Below are 20,835 nucleotides of genomic sequence, written 5' to 3'. Positions count from 1 at the left end.
CTTTGTTGAATATTTTATTTTTTTCTACACTAAATTAACATTATGTGTGTGTTAATTCTTGTGACAGAGATGATTTCTAAATCAGTGCTGCTCGAGTACCACCCTTATTATTAATAAGTAGGCGTGGCCTAATCCTTTGACGGGCACTTTTTCACCTATCCAGCAATATGAGTTACAATGTGCATTTGTATGGTGCTGTAATGTCTCATACTGCATATATGTGACTGTTTGTGTTGTATTTCAATTCTAATAGGTTTGGTATGGCAGTTCAATCTTCTCATGAGCAGCTGATCGTGAGTTAGAGGCACTACAGAGACTCACAGTCAGCAGAATCAACAGAGACTGAACACACAGTGATCTCTCAGTGACAGCACTTTTATAAAACTTAAATCAGATTTTCATTAGGGCTGGTCGGTATGGCGACGTATACAGTAGCAAGAAAAAGTATGTGAACTCTTTGGAATTAGCTGGTTTTCTGCATTAATTGGTCATAAAATGTGATCTCATTTTCATCAAAGTCACAAGTATAGACAAACACAATGTGCTTAAGATAACAACACAGAAACAATTATAATCCTTCATGTCTTTATTGAACACATCCCCTTAAACATTCACAGTGCTATGGAAAAAGTAAGTGAACCCTAGCAGCCCCAAATTATGATGCTCTCTCCTCCGTACTTCACTGTTAGGATAATGTTTTCATGTTGGTATGCGGTGCCCTTTTTATGCCATACATAGTGCTGCAAGTTCTACCCAAACAATTCAACCTTAGTTTCATCAGTCCATAAAATATTTTCCAAGTTGTGTTGTGGAGTATTAAGGTGGTCTTTGGCAAACGTCATGCGTGCAGTAATGTTTTTGTTGGAAAGCAGAGGCTTCCTTCATGGTGTCCTGCCTGTTCCGTAGGGTAGACTCATGAACAGAGATGTTAACCAGTTCCAATGATTCCTTCAAGTCTTTAGCTGTCAATCTAGTGTTCTTTTTTTTACCTAATTGAGCATTCTGTGGTACAGTTGAAGTCAGAAGTTTACATACACCATAGCCAAATACATTTAAACTCAGTTTTTCACAATTCCTGACATTTCATCGTAGAAAACATTCCCTGTCATATTTGGTAGCATTACCTTTAATTTGTTTAACTTGTGTCAAACGTTTTGGGTAGCCTTCCACAAGCTTCTCACAATAAGTTGCTGGAATTTTGGCCCATTCCTCCAGACAGAACTGGTCAGGTTTGTTGACACTTTTTCAGTTCTGCCCACTAATTGTCTATCAGGTTGAGGTCAGGGCTTTGTGATGGCCACTTCAATACCTTGACTTTGTTGTCCTTAAGCCATTTTGCCACAGCTTTGGAGGTATGCTTGGGGTCATTGTCCATTTGGAAGACCCATTTGTGACCAAGCTTTAACTTCCTGGCTGATGTCTTGAGATGTTGCTTCAATATATCCACATAATTTTCCTTCCTCATGATGTCATCTATTTTGTGAAGTGCACCAGTCCCTCCTGCAGCACAGCGCTGCCACCCCCATGCTTCATGGCTGGGATGGTACCCTTTTTCCTCCAAACATATCAATGGTCATTATGGCCAAACAGTTTTTGGCCAAATTTTTGTTTCATTAGACCAAAAAGTTGAGTTGGGGTACTTGAGTGCAGACTCAAGTCCGAGTCACGAGTCCAGTTTGAATGGACTTGGACTTGTCACAGACTCAGAGTCCAGCTGAGTCCATGGCATTTGCGATGCAGTGACAAACAAACAAGCAAACAAATAATGTAACATAGGGTTATCTTTTTCAGAGCTGAAAAAAGCATCCAGCCGGGATTTCAAAATTGCCTCTAAATGTCTGGGATTTGGCTTTGTTTCATAATGATGTGCTCTCTAAAGTTAGTACTATCATACGTTCTGTGTATTTGATACTGCACATCAGTTTTCATGTGCATATGTCCTTACGTGTGATTATTCTGGCTGAGAGCTGCAGCATGCACTCTTTCAAAGTACTTTCTCTCTCTCGCCCGCACTCGAGATGTGAAGGATGGCAAAGCAGGATTTAATGCAGTAATACTTAATGCAGCCTCTTGCTACCAGTTTCTGAGTCTGTAATGTGTGGATTTAGGAGTGCTAAATAATCTAGCAACCTGATAGAATTATGACAACAACTAAATTCAAAAGCTTCTACCAGCTTGACTTATTATATGATCAAAGAAAATGATTTGTGCACAACATTAGAAGAGAATGATTCCTATAATCATGCCTGAATTGGAAAACCATTGTAAAACCAACACTGAAATCAGGCAATGATACAATCAAGTCCAAGATACAAGATAGCAAAGCAAGATTATAAAACGGATCATTGAATTATGAATCTCTCTCTTTTCTTTGTAAGAGAACATGTTTTATAGTTAAACTGCAGCAATAGTGTACAGTAAGTAGCCCAAATGCAGAATTCAGTATTCATGTCAAAGCTCTTCTCATGCCCTTCTCAAAGTGAATGGCATGGAGCAACGCTGCCCTCGTGTGGTTAGTAGACAAACAGCATCAATGCTGCTCCATAAGTGAAGTCAATTTGGTGCTTAATAATTTAAGTTAATAATTAGGCTTACGTGCTTTTTATGTTTTAACATAACATTTTGACATGGTTACTTATAAGAATAGCTTGAGACAAAATTTTAATTAAAAGACAATCGCCAAGCATTTGCTAAACTTCTTTTTGAACGATGCATGATCAATTACTGAACAATTGATGCACAAGCACAACAAAAACTGTTATAAAAGCTGTCTAAATTATATGACAAATTATACCAATGATTTAACAATTAAATGCATGAGTGTTTTGCCAAACATTATTACATACTCGGGTCTTTAGCGACCCGGCACGCACAGTATATCTATCACAAATGGATCTACAAAATGCCCAGATAGTGTCAAATTTTAAAATGTTTTCAAGACAATTAGAAAATAAAAGAATAGAATATATTCTGAAATGTTTTTGTTTTATTTTTAATATATCAGAGATGATGCAACAAATCTAGATCAGGATTTATTACTTCAACACTGAAATTGAGACGCAAATGGCTGTCAAACAGCTACACATTTATTTGAGTGTAAATAGATGCCCAACATCTAAGACATAAGTTCAGTAGTACACCAAATTGACAAAAGCCAAATCATAATGTTCATGTGTTAAACTTGCTAAAGTTTATTTCCATATTGCTTCTTCATCAAATAGCAATGTCAAATGTAAATTGAAACATCAGCGCCACCTTGAGTAAGAAATAGCATGTATGATATGTATGATGGGATACTGATAATTAACTATTGTCACGCAGAAAATCAACATGATATAGTAGTCTGTATTAATATGGCACTCATTTGTCTTGTAATAAACTAAGAAACATACATACTGTGATAGTAAACTTACATACAGTTGAAGTCAGAAGTTCACATATACCTTAACCTACATTTAAACTCAGTTTTTCACAATTCCTGACATTTAATCGTAGAAAACATTCCCTGTCTTAGGTCAGTTAGGATCACTAGTTTATTTTAAGAATGTGAAATGTCCGAATAATAGTAGAGAATGATTTATTTCAGCTTTTATTTCTTTCATCACATACCCAGTGGGTCAGAAATGTACATACACTTTGTTAGTATTTGGTAGCATTACCTTTAAATTGTTTAACTTGGGTCAAACATTTTGGGTAGCCTTCCACAAGCTTCTCACAATAAGTTGCTGGAATTTTGGCCCATTCCTCCAGACAGAACTGATGTAACTGAGTCAGGTTTGTAGGCCTCCTTGCCCGCACACACTTTTTCAGTTCTGCCCACAAATTTTCTATTGGATTGAGGTCAGGGCTTTGTGATGGCCACTCCAGTACCTTGACTTTGTTGTCCTTAAGCCATTTTGCCACAAATTTGGAGGTTGTGCCACACGTGCTCTGCAACATCGATAATGTAAGTACGTTCCCCAACTCTGCAAATTATTAAATAGAACAAATGTTTTGTAAGACTCACGTTACTACTCAAAGCCATTTCTAACTGAAAATGTTGACTATATCGAGACAAAATCAAATATGCTACATATTAGGGATATTAAAACTAATATGACAGATGAAATAGACCATGGAAATTATACAACTCAGTCCGTTACATATTTGCAGTGTTGTAGTACTTGAGACTGGACTCGAGTCCGAGTCCAAGACCATTATTCACGGTCTTGGTCTTGTCATGGACTCATGAACAATTTGACTCATACTCGAACAAGTGTGGACTCAGACTTAACCCAGAGTCGAATCGAGTCTCTTTTAAAAAAATATACGGTGAAATCTTTGATTTATCTGACAAACATTTTTGACTGACAGTATCAGAGATCTTGACGTTTGTCCCGCATTTCAATCTGCTGCATAGAATCAGAAATAGTGATGCCTGATTCATGAATAAATCATTCTATTGAGTCAGTTTTTTTTACTTTTCAGCAAATTGGCCAAACAGGTTAGCAAAAGGTCTGAATCATTTGGCTATTCAGTCTGATTAGTTCGGACTGCTATCTCACTGAATCATTTGCAGCACCTTCTAACTCATTAAAACAGCATCGGGATATTTTAGAAAACAGAAAACAAACTAATCGTTGGATAAAGTGGATATTTTCCTACATTTAACAAAAGACTGCTTTTTTGAGAGGTAACTTTAAGAAACTTCCATTGGTGCTGTGGCTTGTTAATAAAGGGCTGTTCACACCAAATGCGTTATTTCGTTCACCTATGCTTTTTTCTGTTGTTTTTCTATGTAAACATGCTAAACGGATGTGTTTGACCCTTGCATTATTTATCACTGTGTTTTTGGCGTCTCATGCAGGAGCATCACAATTTTTTAAAGCTTTTTTGTTAAGTTAAAAAGAACATCAACTGTTAAAAACATGTCTCGAGACACCTGTGTTATACTCTTTTCCCTTATAGCAAATATACAACACCCAGACATCTATTTGATGAGTGTGTTTACATCTAGAAGATGTCTATTTTACATTGTTTACTCTTCTGCAATACGACTATAAGTGTCATGGTTTTATGTGTTTTGTTCTTGTTTTGTGTTAATGTCTTTTATTTTGGAAGTTTAGTTCCTGTTTTATAGTCATGTGTTCCATGTCATATTATTTCCTGTTTCTCTGCCAGGTCATGTGATTCCCTGTATCATGCCATGTGGTCCCCTGTTCATGTGATTGCATGTTTCCCTCCATGTTCATGTGTCTTGCTTTCATTTGTTTATTGTCTTGTTACCTTGTTATCAGTTCTGTCTTGTCATTGGTTATCCTTGTCATGTTTCTTCTTTGTCTATGTATTTAAGCCTCATGTTTTCCATTGTCAGGTATTGTAAGTGTAACATTGTTGGGTTGTTTAAGTCAAGTCTAGTTTAGTCAAGTTTATGTTTATGTTTTGTTTCATGTTTGAATTTATGGTTGTTGGATTTCACACATGTAAATAAACTGCACCTGGGTTCTAACTTCATCATCGTCTTCGTCAGCCTGTCGTTGCCAGCAAAATTACAATAAGACATATATCAATAAGTATGTCTCGGATGTCAATAAGACATTTCGCAAATGTCTTTGAGACATTTATGATTTAAAATGATTGTAAATCTGATCTTTTTAAGATGTTTAGCAGATGTTAGATGCTTTCCAGATGAAAAGATCTAAAACAGACATCTCGGAAACATACGTGTGCTATCTGGGTTCATTGCACTGCGTTGGTCTGAGTGGCCTCTAGTCTTTTAGAAATACTTGAGACAATAGTTACATGAATGCTACATATACTGAAGAAAATGTAAAAATACTTCTCTCAATGTCATCAGAATTTAATTGTTTCTGAAAAAAATAAATAAAATAAAAATGGTTTCTGTGCGTACCCTGAGATGATATCTTGCAGACAAAAGTAAGTAGAAATGCTTACTTGACTTACAATTGAGGAAATTGTTAACAAATTGAATGTATATGTTTATATTCACTTTCTGCATAAACATCATATTTAATAAATTATTGTTTGGTTTTTAGGCCCATTTTAGTTATAGTACAGCAATCCTGTATTTTGTAAAGCAGAAACGTTTACTTGACTTGAATGGAATTCAGATCTGTAGTATACAGAAGCTGGTTGTTTGTATTGCCATGCTGAGCCACATAGGCACTTTGAACCTTTAATTTAAGTTTTTCACCAACATTTTGTTAACATTGACATGTCATAATTGTAATACCAATTTGTTCACTTAACCTAGGACATATCATTTATTTAATTTTGATTCTCAATTAAATAGTAATACAGTTTAAGCTTAAGAAAATATTAAATGAGGGTTATTTGATATATGCGCCTAGAGTCAATAGTTCTTTAAATTATACATTTAATACATTTATAAAAAACTCTTGTTCTGAGCTGCTTAAAGGCACAGTTAACTTAGTGTGTAAACTTCTGACCCACTGGAATTGTGATATAGTCAATTAAAAGTGAAACAGTCTGTCTCTAAACAATTGTTGGAAAAATTACTCATGTCATGCACAAAGTAGATGTCCTAAACGACTTGCCAAAACTGTAGTTTGCTAATATGGAATCTGTGGAGTGGTTCAAAAATTAGTTTTAATGACTTCAACCTAAGTGTATGTAAACTTCTGACTTCAACTGTATATATACCATGGTCTGTTCAAGTACTCGATTCTGATTGGCTGGAATGTGTGCTTATAATCATTTAATGCACAGGTAGTTCCAGTCAGTTTTAATCACCGTTCTATGTTAATGTGCCTCCTCTGCTGTCCTCCTTAATGAGACAATGCGATTAGTTTTATATCTCTCTTCAAACTACCTCTGGATGCGGATATAGTGTAGCAAGTCTGATGAGTCTCAGAGCCTGGATTAACAGTCACATCACAAAACACAACATCATTAAGTCATGTGATGCCTTCTTTTAATAAGTTGCGAAGTGCTGCAGGAAAAACTGAAATGTCTGTATTTTCAAAGCTCTGTTTTATTGTATTTTTTTATTTATTTTTTTGGGAATGGAATGATTAAGAGGTTTACTTTAAAAGCCTATTTTATCATTTTTGACACACGCACTTCAATATGACAGAAACGGGAAGGCTAAAGAGTCCTAGAAGAGGGCTGGGGCTCTCATAGTCACAGGGCCCTTCTCAAGAGGCCTTATATAGGCTGTGGGTGTCCACATTTTCAAGGGTATATAAACATTTGTTTTCAAAGCTGATGGGCATGACATGAAGTTGGGTTTTGTGAAATGTAAAAAATAAACTTTGTAGTATTTTCACTGCATTAAATGTGTAAACATTTAATATACAATAAATATACAAGAGAATATTAAGACTAATTGTTTGAGTATCAATCAATGTCTACATTTTCACCTATTTTGCACATTAAATAGCTACTGGATCGCCAGCTCTCTAGCATCTGGAAGACTGTGCATTTGACGTGTACATTTGACAGTGACATGTGATTGACTGGAATGCATTGTGGTGAACAATCGGACAAAATGGCATTCCAGCAGCCAGTTTATGGCAGGGCCCCTCTCTAACTGTCAAGGCAAAGAAAAGTGGGTCAAATTTGATTAGATAGTGGTGGACCAACACAAACAAGCCAAGCAATCATCTGGTAAATCTTGGTAGACAACAACCAGACACCTCTTACAGGCCACGAAAGAAAACCCTGCATACTCCAACACATTGGAAAGGATTTCTCATTGATCCACAAGTGGTTTCTAATTGCGGAAATCCTCTGGCGCACCTCAACCCCCCCACCCCCCACCCCCATCCTAAAGTTTAAACTAAGATGGCCATAAAAATTCCTCAGGACCTCTAGAAGCTGCATTAACTGCCCATGTGGCTGAAAAAAAGAGAGGCAGCAAAGAAAAATAAATTCATGCATACATGTGCCCTAAAATGGACATCAACATATCCACTCCATGTTCATTCACAGAACTGTTTATGTAAATTGCAGTTGTTTGATTAACACAATAGTTCACACAGATTGAACTATTAAGGTATAAATGAGTGCATGTGTAATATTTCATCTTTCAGTATCATGTTTAGACTCTATGCATTCAGAACAATGCCAAGAATATTTTGGAGGTAATTTGGAAAGTGAACAATGCATAGGTAAAACTTTAAAGACAATGTTCTAACTGTGAACTTAAGACTATGCAAACTAGTTCCACGCAGAGAAGGAAGGATGGGACACACTGTGTGTGCCACCTCTGATCTTAACACCCAATTAGAGCACTGAAACAAGAAGGAACCAAACTGGAATCCACTCCTCATCAGGAATGTATAAAGCATCCTTTAAACAGCCACACCGTTGTTCTGAGTCTCCGGCCTGAGTGGTGGGAGACATTAACAGGACAACACAGCATGTTCTGTATCTCCGGTTCAGAGAGGAAGGAGATACTAACAGGATAACCCTACAATTTCACTCAACGAGAGAGAGCAACAGATACACCAAGTTCTGGGTCTCTGGCCTGAGTGGGAGGAGACACTAACAGAATGATTCATCCAACGCTCTGATTCTCCCTTTCAGAAAGACACCAACAGATAACCCCAAGTTCTGAGTCTTCGTTTCACAATGAAATAGGGAGATTGTAACAGATCATCCAACTTTCTGATTCTCCCTCCAAGAGAGACAGTAGAAGATCAACCAAGTACCATGTCTCACTACAAGAGACAATAGCAAAGGCAAGTTCGAGAGTCCCCATACCAGGGAGATATCTACAGAAACACAAGGGACAAGGTTAAGCTCTTACAAGCAAACTTCAAGTTTCCTGCATCAGCGCGTTCCAGAATGTAAAGGAGCTTTTGCACCAACATAAGGGCTGCATCTGTGTGTTCCAGATTGCAAGAACCCTCTCGGTGCTTTCAGGAAATCAGCATTTCTCAGTTCTTCGTGTTCAAGGCTGTTGAAATATTCGGAAGACTGATCATCCAGCATGCACAGGAATAAAGTGATATTTTCAATAAACATATCCAAAATTTCAAAGCAATGATGCTGCATTTAGCATTTGACAAAAGCAGATATTACTACAGTGTAAACCTTCTGAATGAAAATGTAAATGGTGATTTTAAGTTCAAATGGGGGCAGTCTCGACTCCGTTTGTACTACCTATTTTGCACATCTCAGAAATCTATGCTTGTCAAGAGTAACTTTAACTAAGATACTATATCATACACACTTCTTGAAATGTCTGATAACTCATTAACACCAAATGTTTTACACAATTCACATGTTCATAAACCAACCTGAGTGCCATGTTGAATTCCTGACCAGAGGAAAAAGCTGACCACATTTCTATCCACATCACCAATTAAGGTAATATGGTTAAGCCTTTATTCCCAAAAAGTCTAAATGCTCCATATAGGTTTAAAAACTTCATAGAATGTAAATCTATTCAGAATATTCCTGCACACAGAGGATTGCAGAGAAACAAAAACATTCAATTTTTTTCCCCGAGGCATATTTAATACAGGAACTATAAATGTAAGTTACATTTACATAAAAGTGAGAGTTACATTTTTTAAATGAGTTTTGACGTACCTCCGGTTTAAGCCATGACCACATCCTTTTCTATGCGAATACAGATACAGATAATGTTGTCATAGTAACAGATACAGAAAATGGCTTTGCTGTATACCCCTAAAATTAACAAAGAAATTAATTTCTGTTACAACCCCCATTTTCTTATGAAAACAGACCCTTGCATTTCAAGATATACAGAGGGTGCTGATAGTGATCTATCAGCCTATTGGCTGAGGTGTTTGTATATTGGGGGTCTGCAAATGGTCACAACTTGAGTACATCAGGGGTAAAGTTGGTCTGCTGATTGTTCAGTTTAAATATATCTGGTCTGGTTTAAGTCACATGGTCAAGGAAATAATAAAAGAGGATTGTAATTTGAACTATTTCTCTTTTGTCTGGCTCTTTTCTCTAGGCTCTGCTCTTGGGCAACTGGGTTGAAAGCCATCATGCCTGACTTTCAGCTCTCACTGGCATCTCTCTTCCTACCATTTCTCTCTTTCTTTCTTTTGGTCATCTTTAATCAGGTAGTGTGCATACTAGTTTCACAAAAGTACAGATTTCATACATTTAATTTGTAACATTTACATTCAGATTGTAACCATCTGATGTAACATTTTAAACCACTTAAAACTGTTTTTAAAAATTTCCTCTAACTCATGTCTATTTAATGTCACTGTGCACACTATGTTAAGATTAAACATTAAAATGCTACATACAGTGCATCCGGAAAGTATTCACAGCGCTTCACTTTTTCCACATTTTGTTATGTTACAGCCTTATTCCAAAATTGATTACAATTTTCCTCAAAATTCTACAAACAATACCCCATAATGACAATGTGAAAGAAGTTTGTTTGAAGTCTTTGCAAATTTATTTAAAATAAAAAATGAAAAAAATCACATGTACATAAGTATTCACAGCCTTTGCCAAGACACTCAAAATTGAGCTCAGGTGCATCCTGTTTCCACTGATCATCCTTGAGATGTTTCTACAACTTGATTGGAGTCCACCTGTGGTAAATTTAGTTGATTGGACATGATTTGGAAAGGCACACACCTGTCTGTATAAGTTCCCACAGTTAACAGTGCATGTCAGAGCACAAATCAAGCCATGAAGTCCAAGGAATTGTCTGTAGACCTCCGAGACAGGATTGTATCGAGGCACAGATCTTGGGAAGGGTACAGAAAAATTTCTGCAGCATTGAAGGTCCCAATGAGCACAGTGGTCTCCATCATCCGTAAATGGAAGAAGTTTGGAACCACCAGGACTCTTCCTAGAGCTGGCCGCCTGGCCAAACTGAGCGATCGGGGAGAAGGGCCTTAGTCAGGGAGGTGATCAAGAACCCAATGGTCACTCTGACAGAGCTCCAGCGTTTCTCTGTGGAGAGAGAAGAACCTTCCAGAAGAACAACCATCTCTGCAGCACTCCACCAATCAGGCCTGTTTGGTAGAGTGGCCAGACGGAAGCCACTCCTCAGTAAAAGGCACATGACGGCCCACCTGGAGTTTGCCAAAAGGCACCTGAAGGACTCTCAGACCATGAGAAACAAAGATTGAACTCTTTGGCCTGAATGTCAAGCGTCATGTCTGGAGGAAACCAGGCACCGCTCATCACCTGGCCAATACCGTCCCTACAGTGAAGCATGGTGGTGGCAGCATCATGCTGTGGGGATGTTTTTCAGTGGCAGGAACTGGGAGACTAGTCAGGATCGAGGGAAAGATGAATGCAGCAATGTACAGAAACATCCTTGATGAAAACCTGCTCCAGAGCACTCTGGACCTCAGACTGGGGCGAAGGTTCATCTTCCAACAGGACAACGACCCTAAGCACACAGCCAAGATAACAAAGGAGTGGATACAGGACAACTCTCCCCATCCAACCTGATGGAGCTTGAGAGGTCCTGCAAAGAAGAATGGGAGAAACTGCCCAAAAATAGGTGTGCGAAGCTTGTAGCATCATACTCAAAAAGACTTGAGGCTGTAATTGGTGCCAAAGGTGCTTCAAGAAAGTACTGAGCAAAGGCTGTGAATACTTATGTACATGTGATTTTTTTTTTTTTTTTTTTTTTTAATAAATTTGCAAAGATTTCAAACAAACTTCTTTCACGTTGTCATCATGGGGTATTGTTTGTAGAATTTTGAGGAAAATAATGAATTTAATCAATTTTGGAATAAGGCTGTAACATAACAAAATGTGGAAAAAGTGAAGCGCTGTGAATACTTTCCGGATGCACTGTACTGCATTACAATAAGGTCATATTAATGTTCTAAGCAATGCTCTTCCACATATTTTGCTATTGTAACTGCGCTTATTTCCATCATTGTTATGAGTAGCGGAAGGTGGTAATAGACGAAAAATACAGTTTTATACCATCATGCTGTTAACATTTCTTAAGTCACCTCGACATTCCTACAGCTGAACCACTGTAGTGAAACCCCACCTTACAACACATTTAACAGTCAAAGTTATTGTAGAATTTATCATTTAGTTTTTATAATGCTGAGATGTGTTCCTGAGTCATGTTCTGAGAGGTGATCAACAACTTTAATGCATCAACAGATGTTGTGACCCTTGTGATGTTTTCCTGGCTACAAGGAGTAAAGATGTCTTGTTCTGAGGGATCGTCACAGCACATAGCTGGTGACATTGGTGTGCTGCATCATTAAGAAACAGCATATAAAAGTAGCTGTCAGTTAAACAAGGTTTATTTAAAAAAAAATTTCTTTAAACCATATTAATAAAAAAGAAATCAATATACAGTATATGCATACGTATAAATTGTATGTATTCTATATTTGATTAAATATATGGTGAATATATATTAAATTGCATTAAATTAAATTACTAGCCTAAATTGAACAATAACTTGCACAATTGCAAGTTAAGGATGATATTGCAGATTCGTTATGCTTTTGGTAGTATGCTAAACAATTGGACTGTATAACTATAATATGTAAAACTTCAGATTCAGTCGATGATATTGTTGGTTTAATTTCAAACAAATGGGGTTTGTGTAGGGTGTCTGCATGTTTGACAAACTACTTTGCACAGCTATTTTGCACAGCTACTTTGCACACCAATGTAATACGTTACACACCTTGAAACATCAAGTAAAATACATGCAGTCAGACAGTCTCTTCATATTTCAATGAACTTTTTCTTGGCCAGAGTGAGATGATGCATGCAGAAGCTTAGAGTGTTACATCCTCGGGCCATGCTGTGATCTGATTGACTGTCCCCCTGCATGATCAACACATGATCACTAAGGGGGGCTCCCCCCTAATGGGCTGCTGAGTCTGACTTGCTCTATACATAGCACCTTCACACCCGGTGCTGAGTCCCTATTGACTGATCTTCTGTGTGATCAGCATGGACAAGACCCAGGTCACTTGGAGGCCACCGATGTGTAGGAACAGCATGTGTGTTAGGAATTAATTTAAACCATCCTTATTCTACATCATTATTATGTAAGGAAATTTATAATGGAATTAGTCGCGTTTGACAACCATAATAAGAAAGATAAATGACAAATAATTAGATTATTTGTCTGAATAAAGTTCTCCACCATTAAAATCATAATACAACGTCTCATTGTATCTGCTCACAATTTCTATTGTAAGGAATTAGCTTTAATAAGGGAATTATGATTAATTCACTTATTGGAGTAATATTATTCTCATGGCTTATTGAAAATAATACCACACATATTTTAGGTATAGCTTTGAAGCAGATCTTTTAAAATCAAGTGACGAGATTATCAAAATATACCACAGTCAAATTATCCTTGAATACAAACAAACTCTATTGCTATTCTAAACAAAAACGAATCTAACACATACAACATGAAACAGGTTGGTGAGTAAAGCGACAGAAATGATCAGTACAGTGAAAATGAACTTTATGGAGTCTGTAGACAATGCCTTAAGAACCATTTATCCTCCTTTGAGTCTAAATCGATTTACAATCGGATTACCTAAAGTATTTAAATAATACACTAGCACTTTCAGCAAAAGTCTTGAGATGTACTTGCACATCGTTGCATTTCCTTGTGTTGCTTGGTTCTTTGGCTCTTTGTAGAAAGTTTGTTCCGTCGATGTTTTGGACTCTGTTATGATTGTGGATAGTTATTGTCTCGATGGATGAGGAGGCGGGCTTTGAAGCGAGGCCTTCCGCAAGGAGGACTCGTGACTCCTGTTACGTGTGTGTGACCTGTGGAGCAGAGAGTGAGAGGCTTCCTCGGGAACTCGGGACTTCGGGTCCCGAGTTTCCTTGGACACTACATGGCACGGAGGCTGCAAGCCATGAGGGCAAGAGCACTGAGGATGAGGAGTTGCAGAGGAAGTGAAGAGCAAGAGAGCCGAAGAAGAGAGGAGACCACCACCGAGGACCTATTCCTTGTTAGGAAACTTTTGAGCTGAAACTGGCCACACCCCAAAGGGGTCCTGAGCCAATCAGATGTGGCTTTTCAGAGTCACATGGTCAACTGATCTGTCCTTTTCACAGTTGATTTACAATCCTTTGTGTGGAGGATTTTTTTTTTTTTTTTTTTTTGGATGAATCCCAGTTGCCTCCGTGTCTGAGACCATCAACCCATGCATCTTATCACGTGGCTTGTTGAGCGCGTTGCCACAGAGACATAGCACGTGTGGAGGCTTTACGCCATCCACCGCGGCATCCGTGCTCAACTCACCACGTGCCCTGAGAATGAACCACATTATAGCGACCACGAGGAGGTTACCCCATGTGACTCTACCCTCCCTAGCAACTGGGCCAATTTGGTTGCTTAGAAGACCTGGCTGGAGTCACTCAGCATGCCCTGGGATTCGAACTAGCAAACTCCAGGGGTGGTAGCCAGCGTCTTTTACCACTGAGCTACCCAGGCCCCCTTGTGTGGAGGATTTTATATCTTTTTATATTTATAGAACTTTTATATCTTTAAAACAACTGAATATATCAAAAATTAATTATCATAAACATTACTGAAATGCAGAAAGAATTTCAACAATAGTAAACATGAGGTGTTTTATCCTGAATAGTTACCATTATTAGTAAAAATGACATGAATAACACAAGATTAAAGGTTATAATCATTGATTTGTCAGTTATAAGTGATTACAAATCACTACACATATTTTAAAAGGTACATCAGGCTATAATCATTAATTTGTCAGTTATAAAAATAATCACAGGTCAAAGTAATTTTCAAAATTATCTAATAAGGCTAGGTATTGTGTATATTTTTGATCCAAATGCATTCTGTATATTTTAGAGGGTTAACTCAGTGAAGTACAGTGATTTTGTGTGAAATGTTCATGGATTCCTTTTTAGCTGCTGTTTGCTGAATAATGATCATGGTGTTTCGTGATCTGATGAGACTAGTTTAAGTGTAGCAAATTGGTTTATATCGAAGGACAAAAACAGAGTGTGTTTTAAGCCTCCGGGGAGTTTAAACATTCCGGGGAGTGTGTTCTCTGTCTTTTATTGCCCATAACCTCTGCCCTTAGGGTCTCTTTGCAGAGATGGCCTTGATGGCAGTTTCAGGCGATAACCATTAAATGTGTTATTTCCTCAGAAGCATGAAGTTCTGAAGTCATGTGCTATCTGGACAAGTCCCTTTTGTTAGTTTTATTGGCCAGATGTGAGCTTCAGCTAGACTTCTTGGCACCTAGTCAAGCAGAATCTTTTAATTTATGATGCTGAGGAATTCCAGGATTAAAAGGTTGGGTTTTCTAGATTCAAGTCTTATTGCAGTAGTTGTTCGCTCTTCTGCATCTAACATCCTACAGCTGGATTCCATCTTCTACAGCCGCCCCTACATTTGCTGTGCCAGTGTACTTCCTGTAGTTCTTGTAGAGGGTGATATAGGGTTGTCATCATCCGGTATGGCTGATAGTTTGATGAGGCGAGCTGCTTGTTGATGGTAGTGTTCATTCCTGACTTGGATCTTTGCTGAGCAAACATGGCCGTTTGATCCAGGGTATGTAGTTGTCACTCTGCCAACAGGCCACAGGGACCGATGAAGCTGGTGGTTCATTATCATTACAATTATCCTAGGTGTAAGGTTACTGGGGTCACTAATCCAGAATTGTGGACTACTTGTAGACTACTAGAGATGCATCTGGCTGCCTCATAAATAGGTAATTGGGGTCACCGGATCCGGATCGGCCACATCAAAGGAGACGTACCCCAGTGACTTTGAGTTGAGTATGGACTCAAGCTCTATGAGAAGTGTCCTGAGAACTTCCTCTGTGAGTACATGAGACCCAACTGTGGTATGCAGAGCAGTCCTGATTGAGCGGATTTCGCGCTCCCACAAACCGGCCAAATGCGGGGCATTTAGGGGGTTGTAATGGAACTGTATTTTCTGTTTAGCTAGTTGGGTTTGGAGATCTGGACTCATGGCACTGAAGGCCTCACATAGCTCTCTATCACCCCCTCTGAGTACATATTGGCTGACCTCCTGCGTGATCAGCGCATGGATAAGACCCAGGTCACTCTGAGGGCACAGCTGGATTCCCTCTTCTACAACTGGAATCGGAACAGTCAATAAAGCATAGGAATCGCTCCTTAATATCAAGCCCCTCAGTTTATCTAATGCAAACAGAAAGTTGTTCTGTCTTTGAGGACTTTGCTTCATCAGCGATAACCGCAAGAAAACCGGCCTCATGTACTGCATTGGATATTTCTTCACAAATTTGTTCTGCACGCAATGCAATAATTTGGTTCTGAAAGTCTCGGCTTGTGCAGTTAAAATATTTGGACTGCATGGATTTGAAATCAGGATCATACTTTAAGAAAAATGTGCATATGCCCAAATAATTTGCCTTTACTGCTGAATCATTGTCTTCACGCTGTCCATGTAAAGGCAAGCCTAATTTACCAAGCAATTTTACAATACCGACAGACTGTCAGTTTTTCTCTACTGCATCTTGATGGCTGTGGGATAATTTTGCTGCCACAGATCCTGATACCTCAGCCTGCTTGTAGCATTCCCACATCTGCATGATTGTTAAATGTGCCTGTGATAAAGCATGTTTTACCAGTTTTTTCCAATTCCGTGGCCCCACTTTAGTAAATAGTTTGTCTGTGTCTGACCTTGCAACATTTGAAGAAAAGTGGCGACAGCTAAAACAAAACACAAAATCCTGTGAATCTGAGTACTCCATCCATAGATACTATGAATAGTGAAAAGCTGGGAAGGCACAATTAATTGTGCCAATTTGTTGTTTAGGGAAAGAAGAAAGCTTTGGCTGTTTCAGGCCAGTTGTTTTCTTTGAGCGGCCAGCCCCCCTTTCTGCCGAACTGGTTTCAGTCCAGGTACTCCCAAAGGCAGAAGTATGTATTATAAGAACTGTAATAATTTTTTATTTTAAATACAATATATAACTAAATACAACTGGAAACATCATAAAAAAAACATGATCAAAAATAAACCAATCAGCCATTATAAAACTAATTAGGGAAATATTAGTGGGTCAAATACACAATCTGTTGAATCCAAAGATCAGAACTGACAGAACACAGTCTGTTTATATACCTTATTCACAGTAGCACCATCTTTGATTTTCATCTTTTACACCTGCAACATGAGTATCACAAAAATGTTGTAGTATAAACACTCCCAGAGCACCAAAGAATGCCCTGCACAATTCAGATAAAGTCAATAAGAACGACAATGTGCCATGGAAATGTGTGATATTTAATGCTTTTAATATTTGTACTGTCTGTTTTAAGGTCCCTGCAGAATTTCTGTGTGGTTCAAATCTTGACTTTAACTTGGTTAAGCCTAAATGTAACAAATGCTTAAAACAAACAAACAAAAACAAAAACAAAGAAAGAAACAAAAGTAAAGATTAAAACAAATAGTTTAAATGATATTTATTTAAATATGCTTAACTTTGCAAAGTATGAAAATACTTCAATCAATGCCGCATTTGTTTTACCATTTACCAAACTGTATTGTTTAAAACATATATTTTTTTTTTACTAAGTTTCAAAAGTTCATATGTGTAATTCATTTTAACTTCACAAGTATTCTGAATTCTCCTAATATATATCCCATATAAAGATTTGTTCAGTTTGATTGAAATTTGTTAAATGTTAAAAACAAATATATTGGGGGAGCTAGTGAGTTATGGGTCGGTAGGTCGCACTCCCCTGCAGCTCCTGCAAAATTATTAATAAAGTGACATTTTGAACAATAATATCTACATAAAGGTTTTTCTTGCCAAGTTGGATTAGCTCAAGTTTCATTTATACTCACTGGCTACATGATGAAAGCAAACTCGAAGACACAGTCTTCAAAAAGCAAAAAGCTGAACGAAGTAGGCCCTATCGCACTGACCTCTCCTGATGACGATGTTCCGCCAGGTGAAGCTTTCCAACGGTCGGCAGAGGATACAGTCCTGGAAGCCATTAACTCACTACGTTCTGATCTATGAGCTACCAAAGTTGAAATTTGTCAGAAGATTGACACTCCTACCACAACTACCAGAGGTGAAATATCTGCTCTCAAATCTGAAACTCAGGTTGCCATTTTGGCCTTGCAAACTATGACCGCGCAACATGGTTCTACTCTTGCTGACCTAGAATGCTCAGCAACTCTTCAGATGCCATAACCAAGCTTCAATTGGAGGTGAATTATGTGCTGAAGTGAGTCTTCTTACAGACAAGTGCATGGATCTAGAGGGGCAATCTAGAAGACAAAATGTGCAAATAGCCAGATTGAAAGAAGGGACTGAGAAGGGCAAAGAGATGAACGCATTTGCTTATGAACTCTTGAAAGACGCATTGTCACTAGAAGATTGCCCGTTTGTGGATCGTGCCCACAGGGCTTTGCGTAAGCGTCCGGATGACACAGAGCCGCCGCGATCACTTATAGTGTGACTTCATTATTTTCGGGATGTGACAACAGTCCTCAAGAAAGCTGCTGAACGAAAGGATCTTACTAATAATGGTCAGCAGATCCGTGTTTTCCCGGACTTCACTCCTGAAGTGGCAAAGCGCAGAGCTGCGTTCAACAGAGCCAGAGCATGTCAGGGGTGCGGTATGGAACAGTATTTCCAGCGAAGTTGAGAGTGACTTTTAATGGCACAGAGACTGGGTTCACAGATGCGAAGAAAGCCAAAGAATTTGCCGAGCTTCACTTTGGTACGGGCCGAAAAGATGCTGAGGATCTGGGGACTGCCGATAATGGCATTGTTGCGCTGGGTAATGAATAACTGGAGAGTGGTCAGATGTTTAGATTTACGGATTGTCTTTAATTGAAACATATGTTCATCTTTATTGAAACTGTCTTCTGGTTCATTTTATAGTAAATAGGGTAGGATCGTCCTCCCAGATTTTTATTTATCTCTTTTCGTGTTTCTATATTTTGTCAATAAGTCATGATTTTCACATTTTAATATTCTTGAGTTCACAATATATGCCTTTTGCGGGGCTGTTCTAAACTTCTATTATTAGAAGGGTTTAGTGAGGGAAGTTAGCATGGTGAATGTTTATTTCTCAGTATCTTGTTATTGCTGTTAGTTCTGTGTTTTGTTTTGTTTTGTTTTTTCGTAACTTCCTTAGTGGGGTTGCACCTTACTTTGAAGGTTTTTCCAACATTTTTCCTCACTCTGGAAGTGTATAGTTCTTGAAGGGGGGGCAGGGGGCAACCAATAATCCTCTCAGCAGTCCGAACTGTCCTTTGTAGTCTTCTGATGTCTGATTTCGTAACTGAACCAAACCAGACAGTTATTGAAGTGCAGAGGACAGTGACTCAATGACCGCTGAGTAGACCTGTATCAGCAGCGCCTGTGGCAGGTTGAACTTCCTCAACTGGCGAAGGAAGTACAACCTCTGCTGGGCCTTTTTCGCATTGGAGTCAATGTGTGTCTCCTACTTCAGGTCCTGTGAGATGGTAGTGCCCAGGAACCTGAATGACTCCACTGCTGCCACAGTGCTGTTTGGAATGGTGAGGGGGAGAGTGTTGGGGGGTTACTCCTAAAGTCCACAATCATTTCCACCATTTTGAGTGTGTTCAGCTCAAGGTTGTTTTGACTGCACCAGACGGCCAGCTGTTTAACCTCACTTCTGTATGCAGACTCATCGTCATCTCGGATGAGGCCGATGACAGTGTTGTCTTGTGCAAACTTCAGGAGCTTGACAGAGGGGTCCATGGTGATGCAGTCATTGGTGTAGAGGGAGAAGAGTAGTGGGGAGAGCACACATCCCCGGGGGCACCAGTGCTGATTGTACAGGTGCTGGAAGTGAATTTCCCCTGTCTCACAAGCTGCTGCCTGTCTGTCAGAAAGCTGGTAATCCACTGACAGATAGACATGGGAACTGAGAGTTGGTGTAATTTAGTCCGGAGAATAGCTGGGATGATGGTGTTGAAAGCCGAACTGAAGTCCACAAAAAGGATCCTTGCATATGTCCCTGGTCTGTCCAGATGTTGCAGGATATGATGCAATCCCATGTTGACTGCATCATCCACAGACCTGTTTACTCAATAAGCAAATTGAAGGGGATCTAGAAAGCATCCGGTGATGTCCTTCAGGTGGGCCAACACCAGTCTCTCAAAAAACTTCATGACCACAGACGTCAGGGTGACAGGTCTGTAGTCATTAAGTCCTGTGATTTTTGGTTTCTTTGGGATGGGGATGATAGTGGAACGTTTGAAGCAGCATGGGATTTCACACTGCTCCAGTAATCTATTGTCCAGATGTTTACCATCCATCCACAGACCTCACGACTGATGAGATTTGTGTCCGCCCTGATGTTTGGAAAATTGGCTTTATTGCATTTGAGTGAGTTTATGCTCCTTCAGTGCTACATGTTTTACACAAAATTGTAACATCTTTTTCAATGCTCCTGATTGTTCATTCTCTTCTTTTTATCCTGCTAACTTCTCTGACTCTTCACATCACACCTAATAAAACAGGTCCACCGGTGCTCCATTGATGGTGATGGGGCTGTGTTCTCTATCTTTTATCCTGAAGTCTACCACAAGCTCCTTGGTCTTACTGACGTTGAGGGAGAGGTTGTGCTCCTGACACCAGTATGTCTGAGTGTGCACCTCCTATCTGTAGGCTGTTTCATCATTATCAGTGATCAGACCTACCACCGTCGTATCATCAGCAAACTTAATGATGGCATTGGAGCTGTGTTGCCACACAGTCATGTGTGTACAGGGAATACAGGAGTGGGCTGAGAACACAGCCATGTGGGGCTCCAGTGTTGAGGGTCAGTGATGAGGAGATGTTGCTGCCCATTCTAACCATCTGATCCAGCTGCACAGCGAGCTGTTTA

At 38.9% G+C, this 20,835-nt stretch overlaps 1 pseudogene; it reads left to right on the top strand.

Moving 5' to 3' along the window:
* Positions 1–5,491, top strand: part of LOC127436286 (NACHT, LRR and PYD domains-containing protein 12-like) — a 65,309-nt pseudogene extending 59,818 nt beyond the window's left edge.
* Positions 5,492–20,835: the final 15,344 nt, after the last annotated feature.

Source organism: Myxocyprinus asiaticus, chromosome 46, assembly GCF_019703515.2.
Source record: "Myxocyprinus asiaticus isolate MX2 ecotype Aquarium Trade chromosome 46, UBuf_Myxa_2, whole genome shotgun sequence".
Lineage (NCBI taxonomy): Eukaryota > Metazoa > Chordata > Actinopteri > Cypriniformes > Catostomidae > Myxocyprinus > Myxocyprinus asiaticus.
This window is presented reverse-complemented; position numbering and strand designations above follow the sequence as displayed.